Below are 11567 nucleotides of genomic sequence, written 5' to 3'. Positions count from 1 at the left end.
ATTTGTCAAAGAAGGAATGCGTAACACCACTGGTATATGAGTGGATTAAGGTGCTACTAGAAAAGAATTGCTAAAATTCTAATGGTGGTATTTGTAAAATTCAATGTGTATTTGAGGAAAATGTATAATTACGAAACTCATAATATTACAATGAGAAAAAAGAAAAATGAGTTCTTTAAAATCAAGCAAAAAGTAGGGATACCATCAATGTGGCAAAATATTGAAAGTGAAGTTTGAGACCACTGAGAAAATAAAGCCAAATTCTCAAAAGAGCAAAAAAAATGTAGAAAGCCCTCATTAAACTATAGTTATTGTCACAAAATGCCAGTCATTGTCCTAGGGGCTTTCATATACATTATTTTATACAATCCTATCAGCAATTCTGGGAGGCATAAACCGCTATTCACATGTTAGAAGGCAGATAATGAGTGGCTCACACACATTGAAAAATGCTCTCTCCAACATCACACAGTAGGTTTGATTTATCAGACATTCCAACCAGGAATTCAAAAGGCCACTTTCTGTAAGTTCACTCTGTCTCCGCTATGTCTTCAGATAGTTTTGGTGTTTGTTTGTTTTTGTGACAAATGATATGGTTACTTTAGGCTCCATGATATTTTCCTGACAAAAAAAAAAAAAAATTATGTTTGTTGATATCATCTGGCAAGAATATTTTTTTCTATTTTAAAAACTAAATTAGAATTCTAGCATATGTAATCACCCTAGCAATACTAAAAGAAGACACATTTCCAGTGAATGTGAGTACTATACGCCATTCATGTCAGTGATTATCCGATTCATACAATTATCATTGGAGTTTTTATTGACTAGCCAGTCACCACTGGCTCTTTTCATGTTAAATGGAATTCTCAGCAAAAGGGAAGAAGAGGAATAACCACTGTATTTCATAAGATATAGTTTTTAATAAGTGACTTCTAAGCATTAATTGGTTCTCCAAGAGTCTGGGTGGCTGAATCTTGATTTCAGCTCAGGTCATGACCTCAGGGTCATCAGGTTGAGCCCCAGGTCAGGCTTCACGCTCAGCACGGAGTCTATCTGAGATTCTCTCTCTCTCCTCCCTCTAGCCCTCCCCCAACTGGTGCACACACATGTGTTCTCTCTCTCTCTCTCTCGGTCTCTCTCTTTCTCTCTTAAATAAATAGAATCTCTTTAAAAAATTAACTGGTTCTCTAATGATAGTTAAAAAAAATAGAAAAATGAAGTCAGAATTCTAAGTGAATCAAGCAATAAATTTATATCTCTTGCATAAAATTGCAGAGGTCAGCTGAATTTTGGAGAGTAATATGCATTTATTAAATTACTTCATAGCTGTCACTCACTTTCATATATATTATAGTAGATATAAAAGCAGGAAAAAGGCCTCTTTTAATTTTTGTTATGCAACAAAGTTCCTATATTTAGGAAGAGAACTCAAGAAGCATCTTAAAGCAACATGTGATAGAGTGATTTAGATTCTCTATGTAATTACCAAAGAAATTCTAAGTAGAATCATGTTTGGATCAAGATTAAATAGGAAACTATGCATGAGAAAATAAGGAGAGATATTATTGATTCTGCAGATAAAAGTGGGCTTTGGATTGAAACCTGTGCAGAACAAGGCAACAGATTTCTGTAAAATTTGTTTAGATGAGGTGGTTATGGGAACTGGTCATCAGCTTATGATTCAATTCATGACAAGTAGATGGGATCACTAAGCAAGCCTTGCCAACAAAGTATCAAATTTCAAAAGAGCAAGGAGTGTGAATGAGGATGGGCTCTGTATTTCCTTATAAATCCCTTATTGAAATATTTAGTTTATGTAATGGGGCAATTGTATAAATTATCAGAATTTTAAAGTATACCCATTGATGTAGGAATGAGTTAGGGGCAGATGGGGCTTGGCAGGGGAAGATAAGGGAAAGGCCCAGAGTCAAGCTCCTACCTATCCCAAGAAAACAGAAATAAGACAGTAAAAACAAAAATAATAAATAAATAAATAAATAAATAAATAAATAAATAAATAAATAAATAAATCTGGCTCCCTAGTTCCAAAATGTTAGGGAGTATCCCCATTTAATGGCCACTAAGAAATCACAGAAACTTATCCTTCTACAAAGAAATATGACATTAAGGTGTTATAAATAGTCTTTGCTCAAACCAAGACAGCACAGGAATCTCAGAGCCATGGGCTCACAAAAACCCCAGATGTAGAGAAATATTATGGAGGAGAGATTAACCAGAGAGAAGGGAACGCCTTGTTTGGGCTCATGATATTTACAAGAACATCTTGTTTGTTATTATGATGGTTACAAGTCTACCACCTTTGTTCTAAATACAGGCATGATTTTTTACAAATCCACCCTGATATTGACAGGAAATTTACCGACTTCCCTGTTCAGTTTCCTATAAAAGATAGATCATAAAAGCCCTCAGTGGCAGCTCTGTCCAACCCTCTCACTGTTGAAATTTTTCTCTGTTTCTCTTAACAAACTTCTATTGCTTTGCTCACTCTCTGTTGTCGACAAGATTCATTCTTGGACTCCATGATATGAGAACCAAGCTCTCCCATATCACCATTAATTCAGAAAGTAAACACTGAACAGAAAAAAAAAAAAAATCAGGAAACTTATCTATTTCCTCCCTCTTTTCTTTCTTCTATTTTTTTTTCTTCAAAAAAAGTTTATGGATATTAAGTTACCCCATCAGAGCCCTTCTTCTGAGTACTCAGGAGGAAGAGACAAAATAGAATATGAGATCTTCTCTGCTGCCAAATATTCATACGTAGTAGAGAAAATAATGCTTATTGTAATAATGCTAATTCTGGCAGAGGAGGTTCAATGCCACACCAAGAAGAGATACATATTGATTCCTAACAGAGAAAGGGAAGGTTCTGAGGAGAGAATCAGCAAGTCCACTAAGTCTACCTAGAAACTGGACAGAGCTGGGAGGAGGAGGAGGAGGGGGAGGAAGAAAACACATCAGTATTAAGACTCTGGTAGTAAAACACAGTGATGGCGAACTTTAAGTGTCTTTTGGGATTGGCCAGTCCTCTAAGGTTCCTAGAATAAAAGGGACAAAGGACAAGGGCAAAGCTGTCCTTTACCACTTAGGTCCAGACTCTATATCTGTGTGTGTGCACACGTATGTGTGTAGGGGTGGGAGAGTCCTTGGGTTAGATTATGAACTTTTTTCTTTTTCAGTAAGGCTTGGAGGGAAGTTTAAAGAGATTTTGAGCAAAAGACTGACATAAAAGTATTGAAATTCTACTAAGAAAGTGGCAGAGGAAGGATGGATTGAAGAGAAGCTTTGAAGCTCATACATGAGTAAAGTTAAGAAGCAGTGAGATGCAAATTAAAGGGGAGGGAAAATTCAAAATATACACAAGACTTATTCCAGAAATGAGATCAAATGAGACATATAAAGAATACTCTCAAATTTTAAGTTTTCGTGATGGAATTGAGGAATACAGACGAGGGGCTTTAGGGAATAGCATGGACATTTCTCTTCAATTTAGCATATGACAAACTCAATTATTAAAATTTGTTATCATTGAACACCAATAAAAATAAATTTATTATTAAAAAATAAAAATAAAATTTGTTATCACATCATAATAAATGTTAAAAAAATTCAAAAAAGACACTGAAAATTTAAATGGCCCAGGACTTTCAAACCATTTTATTACATTGCAATTATTTTCATAGTCTTTCTAGTTGCATCAAGAGCTCACAGTAGCGTTAAATGCTTTAAATAGGCTAAGTGATAAGAATATGGTACCTTCTGTTTTATTAGCGTCAACAGATACACCACACCCTAAGGCACTGACTACATTTCTATGTAAGGTATTATTGACATAAAAATTCATAAGACTTTTTATTATAAATCTGACTAATTAATAAATGTGATTTAAGAAAAAACACTAATAGATTGGGTTTCACCACAGTACCAATTGTAATCACTCAGATTTTTATGTTAAAAAGCTACCTTAATAAGTAAATCATATTTTTAGTTCATATGCTATCTCCTAATTTTTTTTCTATCTCCTAAAATTTGAGACTAAATATCTATCATGAAAACTATGTTAGTTACATTTTAAATCAAACATCATATATGAGTACAAGTAGAATTTAATTGCATAATGCCTCTTAATTACTTGTTTAATAACTGTCAGACCTCATAGGAGGAATATATATATGCAGAAAATCATATGCATAAACATACTGCAAAATGAAATATATAAAATAAATATATATGCATATATTTTAGAATATAAATAAATAGAAAATAGATATGCAAAATATCTATTATGATATTTTGAAAATATCAGAAAATAAATATGCAAAAACATATTAACTTATCTATGTCAGTTCCTTAACAGTGCACAAATATTCTCTCTTAAGAAAAATGTTGGGACAACTGGGTGGCTTAGCAGTTTAGCGCCTGCCTTTGGCCCAGGGCATGATCCTGGAGTCCCGGGATCGAGTCCTTCATCAGGCTCCCTGCATGAAGCCTGCTTTTCCCTCTGCCTGTGTCTCTGTCTCTCTCTTTCTCTCTCTCTCTCTCTCCATCTCTCATGAATAAATAAAATAAAAAAAAAGAAAAATGGTGTTTTACAAAGTACTGTTTCTAGTCTAATTTTAAATTACTTTGCCTTTGTTTTTGCTGTTGTCATTGTCCTATAAACCTGACAACATTGTATCATGGAATGAAATGATTTCTATATTTTACTTTCACAATGGGACTAATACTTTGAACTTGGGCCTTAGGAGGGAAAATAATAAAAAAAAATATTCTACATGTATCATGATGAAATTAAGTATTATCATGTTAAATAATATAAAATATTAATGCAATTAGGCTGTACATATAGTTTTCTATTAAAGAATAAAAAAAATTTTCCAGAGATAAAATTGGTAGGACTTGGTAAATGATTCAACATGGTGGTGAGATACAGAGAATTGAAGTGAAATGTCCAGAGATTTCTGGTTTGAGACATCCTAAGTGAAGATGGGACACATAGGCATGGTACAGGTCAGAAGTATGTGTGCATAAGAGAGAGAAAAAGAGGGGATCCTGGGGTGGCTTAGTGGCTTAGTCCCTACCTTTGGCCCAGGGCATGATCCTGGAGTCCTGGGATCAAGTCCCACACGGGGCCTGCTTCTCCCTCTGCCTGTGTCTCTGCCTCCTTTCTCTCTCTCTCTCTCTGTGTATGTCTCATGAATAAATAAATAAAATCTTTCAAAAAAAAAAGAAAAAGAAATTTGCATGGAGGTAAAGCCCTGAGTATATATCTTTCCAATTTCTCTGTATCTTAATTGCAGGTTCTCTTCTCCAGAAGTTCAAAGCCTTTGTTCTAGAACCCTTTGGCTCCAAAGGGTTCCCTCACAGAGCTTCAAACCTCACATTGTAGATAATTAGAGCACAATTTACTAAATCAGCCAACAGTCACGTCAAACTTTTTGCAATACATTTATTAAATGGTAGAAATATCTTATGTGAAATTTGGGCCATTCAATAAAGATTAAAATTATATGATAATCCCAGTCATTTTAGCATTATAGACATCTACTTCATGCATTTTAAAAATGTACATATTTATAACATTTAGAGTTGTATTTCTACATCAAATAAGAGCATTGATTCTAATACTGAAGATGCAGCATGTTAGTAATGTTTTTTCCTCTGAATTGGAAGAGTATAATTTTTGCTATCTAACAATTGTTCAAAATTGTTCCTCAGAAAAAGTGAAATAAAAGAGGTCGTTGATTTTTGCTTTTGAAATTTCAAGTTGATGAAGATAACACCTTGACAATTGAGTCTCTCATAGAATACGTTTCATCAACAAAAATCTCACATATGACATGCAAATTTATTTAACAAGTGGTATAACTAAGTCGAGTGTGTAGAAACAGTTGTATTCAAATGTAGGACAGTTGTAAATTAGATTTTATGATGACACTTTATGCATACTTTTTTGAGGAAGAAATGTCAAAACTATCAGTTTGATGAGCCACTACAGAAAGAGACTCATCTACATTAAAAGAGATTCATAATAAACACGAAATATATAATTAAATAAAATAAGGTCAAAAGCTGAATAATAAGATATAGATCAGTGTATATTCCTTTTCCTTTTTACGTCCAAATAAAGAATGCTATCTTAAGTTTAGACAACAGTCGGGTGGTTGATTTTTGTTATAACAATACATATGCACTTTGATATTTGAATTTTCAAATGACTGAGCATGTAATTATATGTTTTAATTTAAGAGTTATTTAAATAATTTGAAAGGAATGATTCCTCTGCTTATTTTGCAAGGATGCGCCTGGCTGAAAGAGAATACTGAATGGGATTAAATGTCCACCACAGGAAAGAATAATTAGCCAATCCATTAATTATGATCCTGTTTTAAAAGCTTACTGTTTTAGGGGCACCTAGCTCGCTCAGTTGGGGGACCATGTGACTCTTGATCTAAGAGTCATGAGTTCGAGCCCCATGTTGGGTATACAGATTACTTAAAAATAAAAAATCTTACAGAAAAAAAGAATGCTTACTGCTTTAGTTTACTCTTATACAGCCTTAGTCAATGTGTTATTAGCAGGTATGAAATTGAATTCCATAAGTGCAGAGGATATCTAGCTAGCCATAAAGTCACTTCAAATGTTATCTTTCAATTCAATTCAATAAAATGTATTTTTCCTCTTCTGTGAGAAGACTTATGCTGTATTCTAAGCGATGCTAAGAAAACCCATACATGACTTTGACCTCCAGGAGTTGGTAATTCCTTTGGGAAAACAGACATAAACACCAGTCATGAGGAAACATCTCTGATGTGGGTAGAAAGGTAAAAGAAAAACAATATCTAATGCTCAAGGTAAGAAAACTACAGACAACAAATTGTACTATCACTTGTTTTCACTATATATAAGTGATATTCAGTTTAACTTGTGCAATAAATGACTTTGTATTCATTGTAAAACCATTGGCCATGAGTCATGAGTTCACTTCGATAGTGAAAACTATTCATGTGCTTCACCTCCTAAATATATTTTTCTTTACAAATTTAAGAAATGTTCTTATTCCTCACATTCACCTGGACCTCAGTTTTTCTTTTCTGTTTTGTTTTTGAATGCTTAGGTTCTGATATAATTTAAATATTCTTGTAAAATTACATAGCTGAAAAATTAGCCAAGTCCATCTCTCTACACGTTAGCAAACAAATTTTTTTTAAAGATTTTATTTATTTATTCATGAGAGACACACACAGAGAGAGAGAGGCAAAGACACAGGCAGAGGGAGAAGCAGGATCCATGCAGGGAACCTGATGTGGGACTCGATCCGGGGTCTCCAGTATCAGGCTCTGGGCTGAAGGTGATGCTAAACTGCTGAGCCACCCGGGCTGCCCAGCAAACAAAAGATTAAGATGATATTCCATTTAGAATTTTTCAATATGCAAATCCACATAAATTGTTCTTCTTATATTTCCTCTTAAATTTAATATTCATCCATTAATTAATCATTTAATCAGCCAATATTTTGAGCCCCTTGTACGTGCCAGATACTCTCTAGCCACTGAATAGGTAGCAGTGAAAGATAATGACAAAAAAATCCCTGTCCTTGTACAACTGCCATTCTAGTGTGGGAACCTGAAAATATGTAAATAAAATGCATTACATAGTTGGGTGCCTGGGTGGCTCAGTGGTTGGATGTCTGCCTTTGGCGCAGGTTGTGATCCCAGGGTCCTGAGATCAAGTCCTGCATCAGGCTCCCTACCGGGAACCTGCTTCTCTCTCTGCCTTATTTCTGGTGTCTCTCATGAATAAATAAAATCTTTAAAAAATAAAATAAATTATGTAGCAGATAATAATCCGTGCTAAAGTTTCAAATCAAAATGTAGAATCCTATTGCTTAACATGAATCATACACTGAAACATGGATAGGAGGCAGTCTGAAAAATCTAGTCACCAGGCTTTAAGAAGAACATAGGAGAGTCTGAGAACAAATGTTGAGGGCTAAAAGAAACAAAAGGTAGAGAGTATACAACACTATGGCCAATATTTAAAATTTCAACTTGCAGCAATAGTAAAAACAACAGGATTCTTTCTAATATAATAAAGCTATTCTTCATACAAAAATATCTCAATCTCACACAGATAAAGATCTCATACAAAAATGTCCCAACACAGGGCCTCAAAATACCACTAATCACTAAGTCTATCCCTGAGTGATGGTAATTTTTCCTTAAATTCAGTTACAACCTATCTTTCGCCTATTTAGTCCCTAAAAACTAATTCACAGGGATCCCTGGGTGGCTTAGTGGTTTAGCGCCTGCCTTTGGCCCAGGGCGTGATCCTGGAGCCCTGGGATCGATTCCCATGTCGGGCTCCCTGCATGGAGCCTGCTTCTCCCTCTGCTTGTGTCTCTGCCTCTCTCTCTCTCTCTGTCTCTCATGAATAAATAAATAAAAACTTAAAAAAATAAAAACTAATTCACATGAGCCACAACAATTTATGGAAATTAGTAAATGAAGAATCAAGAGTAGATAAGAAGCTGAATAATATGGACAAACATGTACTTAATAAAGCAAGTAAGAAAATATAGATATTCATAATCATTAAAGTTATCTTGTCTGCAATGTGTCACAAAGTTGTAATTTTTTCCTTTCTCCTTGCACTAACTATTCATTGTTTCCTTGCTTCCAAACAGCATTTAGCTGGTGTGATTTAAATCTTCCATCAGGAAGGGGTCAGAGACTTTGTTGATTCCCTCTTTAGTGAGTTCTTGTAGTGAGTATTAAAAAATCACCCCCCAAAAGAGAATCTCCTGAAATTCAGACCTATGCCCCTTTGTACCTATCATTAAGCAATATTATATTGGATATTTTGCCAGATACTAAATGATACAGTGTTTTAACCATGCTGCCAGGAAATGGACCCAAAATGGAAATCTGAGCTGAGCTTTCTAAGCTGATGGGACCTGAATTTATTGATAACCTCTTTGCTTCCCCAATGTTTGCTCAGTTGGCTCACATTCAATGTGGACATGGTAGTCCAAGTGGAGCTCATACATAGGCTATAAACATGAACTTTACCTCAGCAAGTCTCACCTATCACCACCAATGGTGCCAAGTATCTAAGCAGCCAATAGCAAAGGTCAACACTCACTCAATAATAGGGCTTTGTGTCCCAGGGGAAACAGCCAGTCACCTGGTGGCAGGATAACTATTGGAGATCCTTTTCATAATGGAGAGGCAGAGATTTGTCTTCATAAAAATAAACCCTGTTGGATATGGATTATTTTCCCCTCAATGCTTACAGTGCTTTTGTAAAAGCCACCTTCTTTGACATCCTGAATGTTTCATTGTCATCGTGTCCCAGGGCACTCACAGGGGAAAGATCTTGAAGTTGCTGCAAATGTTATGTCTGTGAAGCCCACATGTTCGTGTACTACTACAAAGAAGGCAACGTGTTTTGGGTTTTCTTTGTTTTTTTTTTCCATCTCAAAATCTCATATAAATATATCTGGTTATCAGAATGTCAATCTCATTGAAGATGCTTGACAAAAGAGAATTTGACAAATATAATACTAAGACCACTCTATTCCTTGCAATACAGAAGAGACTCTAGGAAGGTATATAGATAACTGCAGACTGACAAATGGTAAGGCACTGAAGAGTTTTGCCCAGACAGATCACATGAGTTATCATCATAGTTCATAAAAGTTATCATAATCTCTATGTACATGTAAAACATGGATTAAATGCAGGCACTGAGGATGTAGAGCTTAATGACCCAGTTTTCTAGAGACAGGCTACCATAGTTAAGTTGTGAATACAGTTTTTTTTAAATATAAAAATCTTAGTCAAAAATAAGTAGAAAGTTCAGGGAAGAGGATATAATACAGACAAAGATTGGGAATACAGTTTTTTACAATATAAAAATATTGGTTAAAAATAAGTAGAAAGCTCAGGGAAGAGGATATAATACAGACTGAAAGAAAAAAGATATGAAGATAATGTAGTGGTTTAACTGAATCTGGAATGATGAGAATAAAGTAGGTAGTCAAAAACAAAAGGGGAAAAATTCTAGGAAGGCAGAGTAGATGCTAATTACAACTCTGAAAGCATATGCTCCTCTCAGGGAACAATAAGCAATTCCTAATATAAGTAGGGTGTGAGCATGGTGAGAGAATTCTAATTTCTAGAGGAAACTCAAAACTGTCTTTCCTCCTGAAGAAGCAAAGCTTTCTTGCACATGTAGGAGAAAATGCATTTCTCAACAACAAATGTAGACCCCTCTACTGAGGCAGAGTTGGGTAGAGGATGTTTTGCCAATGAGAATAAAGGGGTTATATATAGAACTAAAATGGCCATATGTTCTTTTGACTTGCATCATTTGTTCTTAGATGCCTTTGTTTCATTTCAACCAGCAGCTATGTCAGTGTGGTCTGATTAACCTAGAGAAGATATTCAATCTTGGATGATCAAAAGGGAGCCATGCAGACCCCATGTTGGAAAGGAGGCAGAAATAGGCCACAACAGCTTCTCTGCTGTGGGCTTGATTTTATGGGAGACATCTTCAACTCTGGTAGTCCAGCCCAACTCAACAGAGTCAAAAACTAGAAAGAAATCTGAGCCATGTCTTAGCAATAAGGGAGAATGTGTATTTTCCAGTAATGTTGTTTATAATGGATAGAATAATCATCAGATTAGCATAAGTAGGCACAGAATAGGTGGCTAGTCAAAGATGTGAAGGAATTGGGCCCTTATATTGGCTGTTAAAACTCCCAAACAGGTAATGCTAATAAGTCAAAAGCTCTATGAAAGGGATCTGTTCTGTAATGCTAATTTGACTAAAAAGAAAGTAATACTGAATAAGATGAAAAAGAATTTAAATCCAAGAAATGTGATTTCCAATGTAGAATACATGGTAGTCTAAAAGCCTTATTTAACTTTGTAATTCCTGGTAATATCTGTAATAAACTATTCCTCAAATCTTTTGGAAAGTTCTACAATATAGACAGAGTCACATGTCAGGCTTTATACTAGTTGTACAGGTGTAGGGTATACGTCTCTTTGCCCATGTGCATCACCGTGGCGCTATTGCCTCCGCAAAAAATTAGCCCCACAGCTTGGAATTTAAATTTACGCTACTCTTTTTTTTTTTTGATGACATACAGATACTATGAAATATTTTGCCCTGTAAGCCGCTAAAGGGATCCTATCTATCTCTATCTAATTTTGAGCTTTATCATTAATAGAGGCTTAGTCGAGATTTCCTTAGTAAGAGATGGTTTTATATTACATGCTGTAAAATCACAGTTCAAAATTACCTGAGTAAATTTATTTTCTTTAACAAGTACTTTATAAATATTCATTTGAAAAGTCCTGTTTATAAATTGAAACAGTCCTTTGTAAATGTCCAATTACAATCATTTGACAAGTATAAATACACTTTGTGGCAAACAATACCGTGATTTATGCAGATCCCATTAGATATGACTGTGAACTATAATTATCCTAGTGGACTATAATTTTGCCTGCCCAGTCATTCACAGAGTTTAATAC

At 34.9% G+C, this 11567-nt stretch overlaps 1 long non-coding RNA gene across 1 annotated transcript in view; it reads right to left on the bottom strand.

The window, feature by feature from the left end:
* Positions 1 to 353: 353 nt before the first annotated feature.
* LOC144291477 (uncharacterized) overlaps positions 354 to 11567 on the bottom strand; it is a 352892-nt gene continuing 341678 nt past the window's right edge. Inside the window, exon 7 of the long non-coding RNA XR_013358745.1 lies at positions 354 to 621. This is a non-coding gene — a long non-coding RNA (uncharacterized LOC144291477). The remainder of the gene's footprint in view (positions 622 to 11567) is intronic.

This window comes from Canis aureus, chromosome 20 (assembly GCF_053574225.1).
Source record: "Canis aureus isolate CA01 chromosome 20, VMU_Caureus_v.1.0, whole genome shotgun sequence".
Classification (NCBI taxonomy): Eukaryota; Metazoa; Chordata; class Mammalia; order Carnivora; family Canidae; genus Canis; species Canis aureus.
The sequence above is the reverse complement of the archived record's forward strand: the minus strand, read 5'-3'. Positions and strand labels throughout refer to the sequence as shown.